The sequence below is a fragment of the Mustela erminea genome, chromosome 6, assembly GCF_009829155.1.
Source record: "Mustela erminea isolate mMusErm1 chromosome 6, mMusErm1.Pri, whole genome shotgun sequence".
NCBI classification, from domain to species: Eukaryota; Metazoa; Chordata; class Mammalia; order Carnivora; family Mustelidae; genus Mustela; species Mustela erminea.
In genome coordinates, this window is record NC_045619.1 from 99,033,840 (window position 1) to 99,046,487 (window position 12,648).

The 12,648-nt window shown below is 41.0% G+C and overlaps 1 non-coding gene across 1 annotated transcript; it reads left to right on the forward strand.

The window, feature by feature from the left end:
* The first annotated feature begins 11,114 nt into the window (after positions 1-11,114).
* On the forward strand, positions 11,115-11,328 carry LOC116594525. The gene has a single exon (XR_004287268.1). It is a non-coding gene; the product is annotated as a small nucleolar RNA U3 (small nucleolar RNA).
* Positions 11,329-12,648: the final 1,320 nt, after the last annotated feature.

Genomic DNA, 12,648 nt, shown 5'->3' on the forward strand with positions numbered 1-12,648 from the left:
GTGTGTGTGTGTGTGTGTACACTCTCGATAAAGTGTTGAAAGAGCCATTTTCTTTGGTCTAATTTAATACAATTTGGAGATTTTTCTATCATTGTAAAAGATTGAAGTGGGACTACCCTTTTTCAATACCATGAAATAGTTCATAAGAATGTTTTTGTCATTGATACAACTTTCTTATGTTGCTCCAGCCTCTGCCTGATTTTGGAATACTGCCATCTGTCGCAGAGTGAGGCGAGGGGGCTCTGGCTGTCTTGAGTCTGCTACAGGTCAGGCTGGGTAGGGCTGGGTTATCACATGTCTGCGTGCTCCGAGCTGTCTGAGGTGGTGTGGGGACACCAGGGAGACACCCTGACTCGCCTGGGATGCTAGTGACTGTCCTCCACTACTGGTTTTTTGGAGCACCTGCTGTCAGCCATTTCCAACAATTTATTAAGTCCTTTCCCCTGCCTCTCATTAAGATTTCCTAGACATTTTTCCATGAATCAGGAAGCTAAGAATTGTCACACTCTTTAATAAATGAATTCCTTAAATATTCTCCCACTATGACAGTATTACTGATATGAGAATTTAATAAAAATAAGCAGTGAATGTTACCTTTAAATGAGGGGATAGTCTGTGTTCTTAACCGAGGCCATTTCTCGTACAAGTCAGTTAGAGGGCCTTCTGTGTGTCTGAGCTCTCCTTTCCATTCACTGCACGGTTCTGTGGCTCACACTGGACTGGGAAATGGAGGGGCTTGCTCCAGTGGACGAATATTCTAGAGGGCAGGGAGCAGGCTAATAAGGAATTTCAGGCAAACTCTGGAAAGCAGAGTGGCTCTTGAAGAAATATGTATGGACTGACTTTTTTGTGGACCGTAGATGAAACAGTTAAAGAGAACGTCAGTGCCCTTGTGAAGGTGGGAACCAGGATGGATTCTAATTCAAGAGACATAAGGAGGCACTGAACGTGGGAGAAGAGACATGGAGCATTTGGGTGGAGCCTGGCCTGGTGTGGCTGCTTTAAAGTCAAGGCCACGGTCCTGCCTGCTGCAGAACACCACTAAATGGGTATGTCAGGTGCCAAAACACTGACTGGTGGGAGTCCTGAGGAGCTTGACATTTTTAAGAAGGACTCTAAAAAAAGAAAGGCCATATATTATCACCACGCTTTATAAGTTAACATTTTAACCTTGAGTTTTATTTTTACCATTATTTTGTCTCTGAATGCTGTGGAGCAATAGAATCCTTGTTCAGTGTTCTGTGACATTTCTGAACACAGTTCCTTATCTGACTCTTAAGCGACCGTGTCAAGGGTTTATAGCAGAAAAACCCACTGATAGCTCTGTCACTTGCTGAAGGCATGCCTGTTAGTCTCAGTCTGTGCTTTTCCATCTCTGATATTTAAGTGGAATTGTAATCATACTTCAAGACTTCATTTTTTTATTTAATTTTTAAAATTTATTTTCAGCATAACAGTATTCATTGTTTTTGCACCACACCCAGCGCTCCATGCAATCCGTGCCCTCTATAATACCCACCACCTGGTTCCCCCAACCTCCCACCCCCTGCTCCTTCAAAACCCTCAGTTTGTTTTTCAGAGTCCATAGTCTCTCATGGTTCACCTTCCCTTCCAATTTCCCTCAACTCCCTTCTCCTCTCTATCTCCGCTTGTCCTCCATGTTATTTGATATGCTCCACAAATAAGTGAAACCATAGGATAATTGACTCTCTCTGCTTGACTTATTTCATTCAGCATAATCTCTTCTAGTCCCGTCCATGTTGCTACAAAAGTTGGGTATTCATCCTTTCTGATGGAGGCATAATACTCCATACTGTACATGGATCACATCTTCCTTATCCATTCGTCCGTTGAAGGGCATCTTGGTTCTTTCCACAGTTTGGCGACCGTGGCCATTGCTGCTATAAACATTGGGGTACAGATGGCCTTTCTTTTCACTACATCTGTATCTTTGGGGTAAATACCCAGGAATGCAATTGCAGGGTCATAGGGAAGTTCTATTTTTAATTTCTTGAGGAATCTTCACACTGTTCTCCAAAGAGGCTGCACCAATTTGCATTCCCACCAACAGTGGAAGAGGGTTCCCCTTTCTCCACATCCCCTCCAACACATGTTTCCTGTCTTGCTAATTTTGGCCATTCTAACTGGTGTAAGGTGATATCTCAATGTGGTTTTAATTTGAATCTCCCTGATGGCTAGTGATGATGAACATTTTTTCATGTGTCTGATAGCCATTTGTATGTCTTCATTGGAGAAGTGTCTGTTCATATTTTCTGCCCATTTTTTGATATGATTGTCTGTTTTGTGTGTGACTTCATTTTGAATATAGTGTATTTAAAATTGGTACAATTGGTAGACGATAAAGTATGGATGCTGTGGCTCCACTCCAGGTAAGCCCGAAGCCCCTGGAGTGGCTCTGTGGCCTCCTAGAAGTTCCTGACATTCTCCGAATCACACTGTGCTCCCACCCTGAAACCGCTGTGGCACCTGCCAAGTGAGAGGGCTTGTCGCAAGGTCTTGCCACAAGCGCACAGAAAAGACCCGGGTGAGGTGGGAAACAAGGCTGTAAGTTCATGTAGGACGGAAAGTCATTTTCATCATTGGAGTAAAATAACCAACAGAACATTTTGCCCGGGGACGCTTGGCTGCCGGGTGGCAAGCCCTCCCTCCCCACGGAGCTGTCCTGCTATTCCGGGAACTGACTTCCTCACCTCTTGCAACAGCTTCACAGCCCGCGTAGGGTTCTCCTTCAGAACGCAGGTTCTGGGAACTTGCTGTGGTCCTCAGAGCGGGTTTGTGAGTGTCACCCACATGGAGCACAGTGTGTCCAGCTGTCTTTCCGCTCAGTGGTCCATTACAAATATGGTGGAGCTTGTGTCCCCATTCCATTGTGCAGAATACTCTGGGCATGTGTCTGGCTCCAGTCAGGAAATCAGGAGCTGTATCTGTTGTTTTGTTTTGTTTTATTTTATTTTATTTTATTTTATTTTATTTTAAGGATTTATTAAAGAGAGAAAGAAAGCAAGCACACATGCACAGGCGGTGGGGAGGGCAGAGGCAGAGGGAGACAGAGAACCTTAAGCAGACTCCATGCTCCATGTGGAGCCCCACACTGGGCTCAATGTCACGACCCTGGGATCATGACCTGAGCCAAAGTCAAGAGTTGGACATTTAACCAACTGAGCCAGCTGGGCACACCACGTACCAGTTATTTCAACAGACACTTTATTTTATTAATTTATCTTAAATAGCCTGATTTAAGTGTAATTGATTGATATACCATGGATGCTCTTATTTAATGTATTTGATCTGACACACATGACTGGGAAGCCACGCCAATGTAACAGACGTACCCTTCACCTCCAGAAGCTTCCTGATGCCTCTTTTTTGTTGTTGTGGTAAAAACAGTAACATGAGAAGCCCTCTTCAAAATATTTAGGTGCACAATACAGTATCATTAACTACAGGCAAGGTGCTATGCGGCAAATCTCTAGAACTTACTCATTTTGCAAAACTGAAGCTTTATGCCATTGACTGACATCTCCCCATTCCTCTTCCCCCGCAGAGCTCTGGCGACCATATCCCACTGTGCCCTTCTGCAAGTGTGACCGTCGCAGATTCCTCATCTAAGTGGAATCATGCAGTATTTGTTCTTATGTGATGGGCTTATTCTTTACTCCGCATGTCCTCTGGGTTCATCCATGTGGTAAAGTCATTTTACAACAGAAACTTGATTAAACAGGCATCAGAAGACTAAGGCAAAAAGCAAACAGCGAGGCAACACCGAGGTAGAAACTGCAAGGAGAAGTTACCACCTCTGGAGCTTGTAAGAGAAATGGACAGAAAGACATTTCTTTCCCTCCCCACCGCCTGTGCATGTGTGCTTGCTTTCTTTCTCTCTCTTTAATAAATCCTTAAAACAAAACAAAACAAAACAACAGATACAGCTCCTGATTTCCTGACTGGAGCCAGACACATGCCCAGAGTATTCTGCACAATGGAATGGGGACACAAGCTCCACCATATTTGTAATGGACCACTGAGCGGAAAGACATTTTTTTTTTTTCACCACAGATTAGTTTTACTGATTCTTGAACTTCCTATCAAGAGAGCCATATGGCACTGCACTCTTGTTTCTGGCTTTTTTTTCTCTCCGAGCTGTCCTGTTTACCTCTGGGTGCAGATGCAGTCTGAGGCTCTGGGCAGGCATGGGTGCAGGGGACTGGTCCAGGATGACCTGACACTGAGCTGGTGGCACCAGGGCTTCTGCCTCCAGCCGGCACAATGCCACCTCTCCAAGCCCGGCCTGACCCCTCTTCCCACAGGGCGAGAGGCTGAGCCATGCCGTGGGCTGTGCCTTCGCCGCCTGCCTGGAGCGGAAACAGCGGCGGGAGAAGGAATGCGGGGTCACGGCCGCCTTCGATGCCAGCCGCACCAGCTTCGCACGGGAGGGGATGGGGTTCAGAACCCAGAAGCCTGGAAGCCAGGCTGGTTCACAGTCACCAAGTGCAGAAGGGAGCTGCAGACTGGGCCAGTGGCCCTGGGAGGCAGGGCTCTGTGGGCTATTGTAGAATCGTTGTGCCCCCGGCACAGCAAACACCTGAAGTTAGAGATTGTTGACGCTAATTCCTGGGGACCACTCTGGTCCCCCCACTATGGTAGTCAGCACAGAGCTGGGGCACACACCGTGGGAAAGTGACATTTTGGCCTGGGACTGTCTCTCAGTAGACCCAGTGATCCCTGCGTCTAACCTGTGGTGAGGTCCACTGTCACTGAGCGCATGATGGGAATAAACACACTCAAAAACTGTATGAGCCATGCATGCCCCCCATGGCCTGGGGCAGCTCCTTGTAGGAAAGTCTCATAGGCGGGATTCCAAGAGATCCTGAAGATCTCTGCCACCTGCTGTACAAACGCTAGAAAATCCCCTCCCCTGAGTCTGGATCAGGGAAAGAGAGGGACCATCAGCTCCCTTGGCTAAGTCATTAATCAGCTGACTCTGAGTGAATAAGAGAGAGTGCCCTCAGTGGACCTGACCTAATCAAGCAAACCCTTTCCAAGAAGTTCGTGTGAGAGAGACATTCCCCTTGACCTTGAAGATGCAGCCCCTGTGAGTTTGACAGCTGCAAGGAAAGGAATTCTGCTATATATAACTGGAAGTTTTTATTTTTTTTTTAATTTTTTAACTTAAATTCAATTAGCCAACATCTAGTACATCATTAGTTTCTGATGTAGTTAGTGTTCAATGATTCATTAGTTGTATATAACTGGGAGTTTGTATTTCTTGGTCCCCTTCACCCATTTCATCCATCCCACCACTCATCTCCCTTCTGGCAACCACCAGTTTTTTTCTCTGTATTTATTCAGAGATATTTATATTCACATCTTCTTTATTCCTTCATTTATTGGTGGACATTTGTGTTGCTTCCGTGTCCTGACTATCGTAAATAATGTTGCAATAAACAGAGGAGTGCAGATACCTTTTCAAATCAGTATTTTAATTTTCTTTGGGTAAATACCCGGCAGTGGAATAACCGGATCATATGGTACTTCCATTTTTAAATTTTGGAGAAAGCTCCATATTGCTTTACATAGTGGCTGCACCAGTCTGCATTCCAACCCACAGTGGATCCAGGTTCCCTTCTCTCCATATCCTTGTCCACACTTATTTCTTGCCTTTTTGATAATAACCATTCTGACAGGTGTGAGGTGGGAGCTCACTGTGATTTTGACCTCCATTTCCCTGATGATGAGAGATGTTGAGCATTTTTCATGTGTCTGTTGGCTATCTGTGTGTCTTCTTTGAAAAAAAACATGTCTATTCAGGTCCTCTGCCCATTTTAAAGTCATATTATTTGGCTTTCTGGTGTTGAGTTGTATGAGTTCTTTATATATTTTGGATATTAACCTTTACTGGATATAATATTTGCAAGTATCTTCTCCCATTCAGTATGTTGTCTTTTCATTTTGTTGAGAGTTTACCTTTGTTGTGCAAGTTTTTAAAAATTTTGGTGTATTCCCAATAGTTTATGCTTGCTTTGTTTCTCTTCCCTGAGGAGACACATCCATAAATATGTAGCAGAGGTGATGTCCAAGAGATTACTGCCTATATTTTCTTAGGGTTTTTAGGTTTCAGGTTTCACATTTAGGTCTTTAACCCATCTTGAGTTTATTTCTGTGTGTGGTCTAAGAAAGTGGTCCAGTTTCATTCTTTTGCACGTTGCTGTCCAGTTTTCCCCATCCCATCTGTACTGTCCTTTTCTTACTGAGTGGTCTTGGCACCTTGTTGAAAATCAGTTGATCGTATAAGTGAGGGTTAATTTCTGGGCATTCCACTGGTATATATAACTGTCTGTATGTCAGTACCACATTTAGCTTTCCAAGTGTAAGACACCCCCCCTCCCCACCAAACTGTTCTTCTTTTCAATACTGTTTGGGCCATTTGGATCCCTTGAGAGTCCATATGCATTTTGGGATAAATTTTCCTATTTCTACAGAAGTGTCTCTGAGATTTTTTTAAATTAAATTACTTTATTTATTTTCAGAAAAACAGTATTCATTATTTTTTCACCACACCCAGTGCTCCATGCAATCCATGCCCTCTATAATACCCACCACCTGGTACTCCAACCTCCCACCCCCACCCCACCACTTCAAACCCCTCAGATTTTTTTCAGAGTCCATAGTCTCTCATGATTCACCTCCCCTTCCAATTTACCCCAACTCTCTTCTCCTCTCTAACACCCCTTGTCCTCCATGATATTTGTTATGCTCCACAAATAAGCGAAACCATATGATAATTGACTCTCTCTGCTTGACTTATTTCACTCAGCAGAATCTCTTCCAGTCCCATCCATGTTGCTACAAAACTTGGGTATTCATCCTTTCTGATGGAGGCATAATACTCCATAGTGTATATGGACCACATCTTCCTTATCCTTTTGTCCGTTGAAGGGCATCTTGGTTCTTTCCATAGTTTGGCGACCATGGTCATTGCGGCTATAAACATTGGGGTACAGATGGCCCTTCTTTTCATGACATCTGTATCATTGGGGTAAATACCCAGGAGTGCAATTGCAGGGTCATAGGGAAGTTCTATTTTTAATTTCTTGAGGAATCTCCACACTGTTCTCCGAAGTGGCTGCACCAACTTGAATTCCCACCAACAGTGGAAGAGGGTTCCCCTTTCTCCACATCCCCTCCAACACATGTTGTTTCCTGTTTTGTTAATTTTGGCCATTCTAACTGGTGTAAGGTGATATCTCAATGTGGTTTTAATTTGAATCTCCCTGAGGGCTAGTAATGATGAACATTTTTTCATGCGTCTGATAGCCATTTGTATGTCTTTATTGGAGAAGTGTCTGTTCATATCTTCTTCCCATTTTTTGATATGTTTGCCTGTTTCGTCTCTGAGGTTTTGATAAGAACTGCAATGAACCTGTGGCTCATTTTGGGTAATATGGACATCTTAACAATATTAATTCTTCTAATATATGAATAGGGTGCTATTCCATTTATTGGTGTCCTCTGGGTTTCCTTATCCAATGTTCTGTAGCTTACAGTGTACAAATTATTTGTCTCCATGGTTAAGTTTATTGCTAAGCATTTTTTTTCCTTTTCCATACTATTACAAATGGGGCTTTCTTCATGTATGATCATCTCATCTGTGAATAAATATCCACATGTCCTCTTCCCATATAAATTTTAGAATAATATTGTTTATATCTGTAACAAAGCCTTATAGTACTAGCATTTTGAGAGAAGCAGCATTAAACCTTTATTTAATCTAGAGAGAACTGGCATTGTTCTTATATTGAGTCTTCCCATTCATGGGCTCAGTATGCCTCTCCTCTTACTCAGAGATTCTTGGACTTCTCTCAACAACATTTTGTTTTTTGAGCACATAAGTCTTGGACGTGTTTTGTAAGATTTGTAGCTAAGTTTTGTTGTTGTTGTTGTTGTTGTTTTAGCAATTGTAGATGGTACTATACTTTTAGCTTCAATTTACATGTATTTGTCTTTAGTATTGTTGAAGTATAGTTGATTTTTGTATGTTGATCTTATAACTTGAGAACTTGCAAAGCTCATTAATTTCTAAGACATTTTTGTTTGTGTGTATAGATTTCTTGGAATTTTCTATGATCATTTCATCCAAAAATTGGTACAGTTTTATTTCTTTCTTCCCAGTCTGTATGGCTTTTGTTCCCTTTTCTTGCCCTACTGCCCTACTTAGAACTTCCACTGCTATCACAGAAGAATGAACATCTCTTGTACTCACATTAAGGGAAAACAATTCAATCTTTCACCACTAATTATGATGGTAGGTGTAGGATTTTTGTAGATGCTCTTTATCAATTTGAGGAAGTTTCTTCCATCCTAGGTTGCAGAGAGTTTTTATCACAAATAAATTAAAATTTTTGGAATGTTACTTCTGTATTAATGTATTATATGATGAATTTTTGTTCATTAGCCTGTTAACATGATATATAGCATTGACTGATTTTCAAATATTGGATTAGCTTTACTTCCCTGGAATAAACACAATACTCATAAAGTATATGCTTTGTATACACCGTGGGATTCTATTTGCTAATACACTGCTAAGACTTTTGTATCCACCTTAATCCAGAGTGTTTGTCCGCAGTGTTTTCATGTGTGTGTTGCGCTTGTCTGATTTTGCCATCATAGTAATACAGGCTTCATAGAATGTGTTGTAGAGTATTCTCTTTAAATTAGTGAAAAAAATTATAGGAGATTACTGATAATTATTTTTTAAGTGTTTGCTATACTTTTCAAATAAAGCTAATCTAGAAATTTCTTTTTGGGAGTTTTATTTATTTATTTATTTATTTATTTATTTATAAAATTTATTTATTTTCAGAAAAACAGTATTCATTATTTTTTCACCACACCCAGTGTACCCCAACCTCCCACCCCCCCACCACTTCAAACCCCTCAGATTGTTTTTCAGAGTCCATAGTCTCTCATGATTCACCTCCCCTTCCAATTTACCCCAACTCCTTTCTCCTCTCTAAAACCCCTTGTCCTACATGATATTTGTTATGCTCCACAAATAAGTGAAACCATATGATAATTGACTCTCTCTGCTTGACTTATTTCACTCAGCAGAATCTCTTCCAGTCCCGTCCATGTTCCTACAAAAGTTGGGTATTCGTCCTTTCTGATGGAGGCATAATACTCCATAGTGTATATGGACCACATCTTCCTTATCCATTCATCCATTGAAGGACATCTTGGTTCTTTCCATAGTTTGGCGACCGTGGCCATTGCTGCTATATACATTGGGGTACAGATGGCCCTTCTTTTCACTACATCTGTATCTTTGGGGTAAATACCCAGGAGTGCAATTGCAGGGTCATAGGGAAGTTCTATTTTTAATTTCTTGAGGAATCTCCACACTGTTCTCCAAAGAGGCTGCACCAACTTGCATTCCCACCAACAGTGGAAGAGGGTTCCCCTTTCTCCACATCCCCTCCAACACATGTTGTTTCCTGTTTTGTTAATTTTGGCCATTCTAACTGGTGTAAGGTGATATCTCAATGTGGTTTTAATTTGAATCTCCCTGAGGGCTAGTAATGATGAACATTTTTTCATGTGTCTGATAGCCATTTGTATGTCTTTATTGGAGAAGTGTCTGTTCATATCTTCTTCCCATTTTTTGATATGTTTGCCTGTTTCGTGTGTGTTGAGTTTGAGGAGATCTTTATTGATCCTGGATATCAACCATTTGTCTGTACTGTCATTTGCAAATATCTTCCCCCATTCCATGGGTTGCCTGTTTTTTTGACTGTTTCCTTTGCTGTGCAGAAGCTTTTGATTTTGATGAAGTCCCAAAAGTTTATTTTCATTTTTGTTTCCTTTGCCTTTGGAGACATATCTTGAAAGAAGTTGCTGTGGCTGATATCGAAGAGATTACTGCCTATGTTCTCCTCTAGGAGTCTGATGGATTCCTGTCTCACGTTGAGGTCTTTTATCCATTTTGAGTTGATCTTTGTGTATGGTGTAAGAGAATGGTCGAGTTTCATTATTTTACATATAGCTGTCCAGTTTTCCCAGCACCATTTATTGAAGAGACTGTCTTTTTTCCACTGTATAATTTTTCCTGTTTTGTCAAAGATTAATTGACCATAGAGTTGAGGGTCCATATCTGGGAAAAAGATTATCCACCATGATCAGGTGGGATTTATCCCTGGGCTACAAGGATGGTTCAACATTCGCAAATCAATCAATGTGATACAACAAGTTAATATGAGAAGAGAGAAGAACCACATGGTCCTCTCAATTGATGCAGAAAAAGCATTTGACAAAATCCAGCATCCGTTCCTGATTAAAACGCTTCAAAGTATAGGGATAGAGGGAACATTCCTGAATCATCAAATCTATCTATGAAAGACCCACAGCAAATATCATCCTCAATGGGAAAAAGCTTGCAGCCTTCCCACTGAGATCAGGAACACGACAAGGATGCCCACTTTCACCACTCTTGTTCAACATAGTATTAGAAGTCCTAGCAACAGAAATCAGACAACAAAGAGAAATAAAAGATATCCAAATTGGCAATGAAGAAGTCAAACTCTCTCTCTTCGCAGATGACAGGATTCTTTATCTGGAAAACCCAAAAGACTCCACCCCCAAACTACTAGAACTCATACAGCAATTCAGCAACGTGGCAGGATACAAAGTCAATGTGCAGAAATCAGCTTTCTTATACACTAACAATGAAAATACAGAAAGGGAAATTAGAGAATTGATTCTTTTGGGGAGTTTTTAAGTTAAAAATTTGATTTCTTTATAGTTTTCAGGTTATTCAAATTACTTATCTCCAATTGGGTGAATTGTGGTAGTTTGTACTTTTGGAGAAACTGGTCCATTTTATTTAAGAGATTTCATTATGGATATATAATTTACTACTCTATTGTGTCAACATTTTATCTGATCAAATAAAGTGTGGCAACTTCACCTCCCTTTACCTCATTTTACTCTTTCTCATTTGTAATAGAATTGTGTTACATCTCTCTCCCTATGCACTGAGGGATATTAGACAGTGTTACAATGTTTGCTTCAACCAGCTAACATAATTTAGAAAATCTATCAAGACCATATTTTCAGGGACCATTTCTACATTCTGTTACTAGAAAAGTTTCTCTCCATGTGTAGCATGCCCAAAACCACAAAGAAGAGATGCAGTGTCTCTTCCTGAGTGTGAAGCCAGGTCTGGATGTTGCTTCCCCAGCTTCCCTTTGCCACTGATGATTATTTTTCTCCTCCTCTGGGAGAGTAAAAGGGAAAGGACATCCTTTGAGAGGCTTCTAAAAAAAAATCTGTCCTGTTTACCCATATTTTCACTCTTGCCATGTTCTTCCTTCCTTTTGGTTCCTTCATTTCCCTTCTGTGGAGAGAACTTACTGTAGCCATCCCAGGTATACTGCAGACAAGTACTCTCCAAGTTTTTGAGACTGTTTTGATTTAAAAATCACTTAAAAATGTAGTGGGCTTTAGAGACACCTTATTGACCCAGTCTGTAGATCATGCAACTCTTGGTCTCAGGATTTTAAGTTTGAGCTGCACATTGGGTGTAGAGATTACTTAAAAATAAAATCTTTTCTTTTTTCAGGAATATTTAATTTATTTATTTGACAGAAAAAGTGAGAGGGAACATGCAGGAGGGGAGGGGCAGAGGACAGAGAGAAGGAAACTCCCCACGAGTAAGGGGACCAATGCAGGGCTCCTGGGGCTTGATCCCAGGACCCTGGGATCATGACCTGAGCCGAAGGGAGATGCTTAACTGACTGATCCACACAGGCATCCCAAAGAACCTCTTAAAAAAATAAAATCTTCGGAAAAATTTAATGGACTTTATTTGGGGCTAGTTTTACATTCATAGAAAAATTTAGTGGCAAATACAATTTCTTACTTTCCTGTCTCACCACCACCCACCCACCCCATCCCAGTTATTTCCATATTAACAACTGGCATTAGATTGGTAAATTTGTTACAGTTATGAGCCATTATTATTATTATTATTATTATTATTAACTGAAGCCTATCTTTAAGGCTCACATTTTGGATTATACACTTTATGGCTGTACAAATGGATAAATGACAAACGGATGACAGAGAGGGATCAATCGCTATGGTATCAGAAACTTGCAGCATCACTGTTTTAACAACGTCTGTTCCACACCCCTATTCTTCCCTCCCTCCCTTCACCACCTCAAATCCTGGAAACCACCAGCCTTTCCACTGTCTTCACAGCTTTGCTCTTTCCACTGTCATATAGCTGGAATCATTCAGCTTTTTCAGATTGGCTTCTTTTATTTAGCAAAGTGCATTTAATAAATTTTTTCCCTCTGGCTGCTTTCATTATTATTATTATTTTTTATTTAACTTTTTGCCTTTGGTTTCCAGAATTTTTACTACGTTGTGTCTTGAATGTTTCTTTGGGTTTATCCTATTCAGAATTCAGTCAGCTTCTTGAATCTATTGTCTATATCTTTAGCCAAACTTAGGAAAATTTCAGACATTATTTTTTCTGAGGACTTTCTCAACCTCACCCTTTATACTCTCCTTCTGGGACTCTGATGTTAGATCTTTTGTAATAGTCCTCTTTTTCCTGTCTATTTTGTC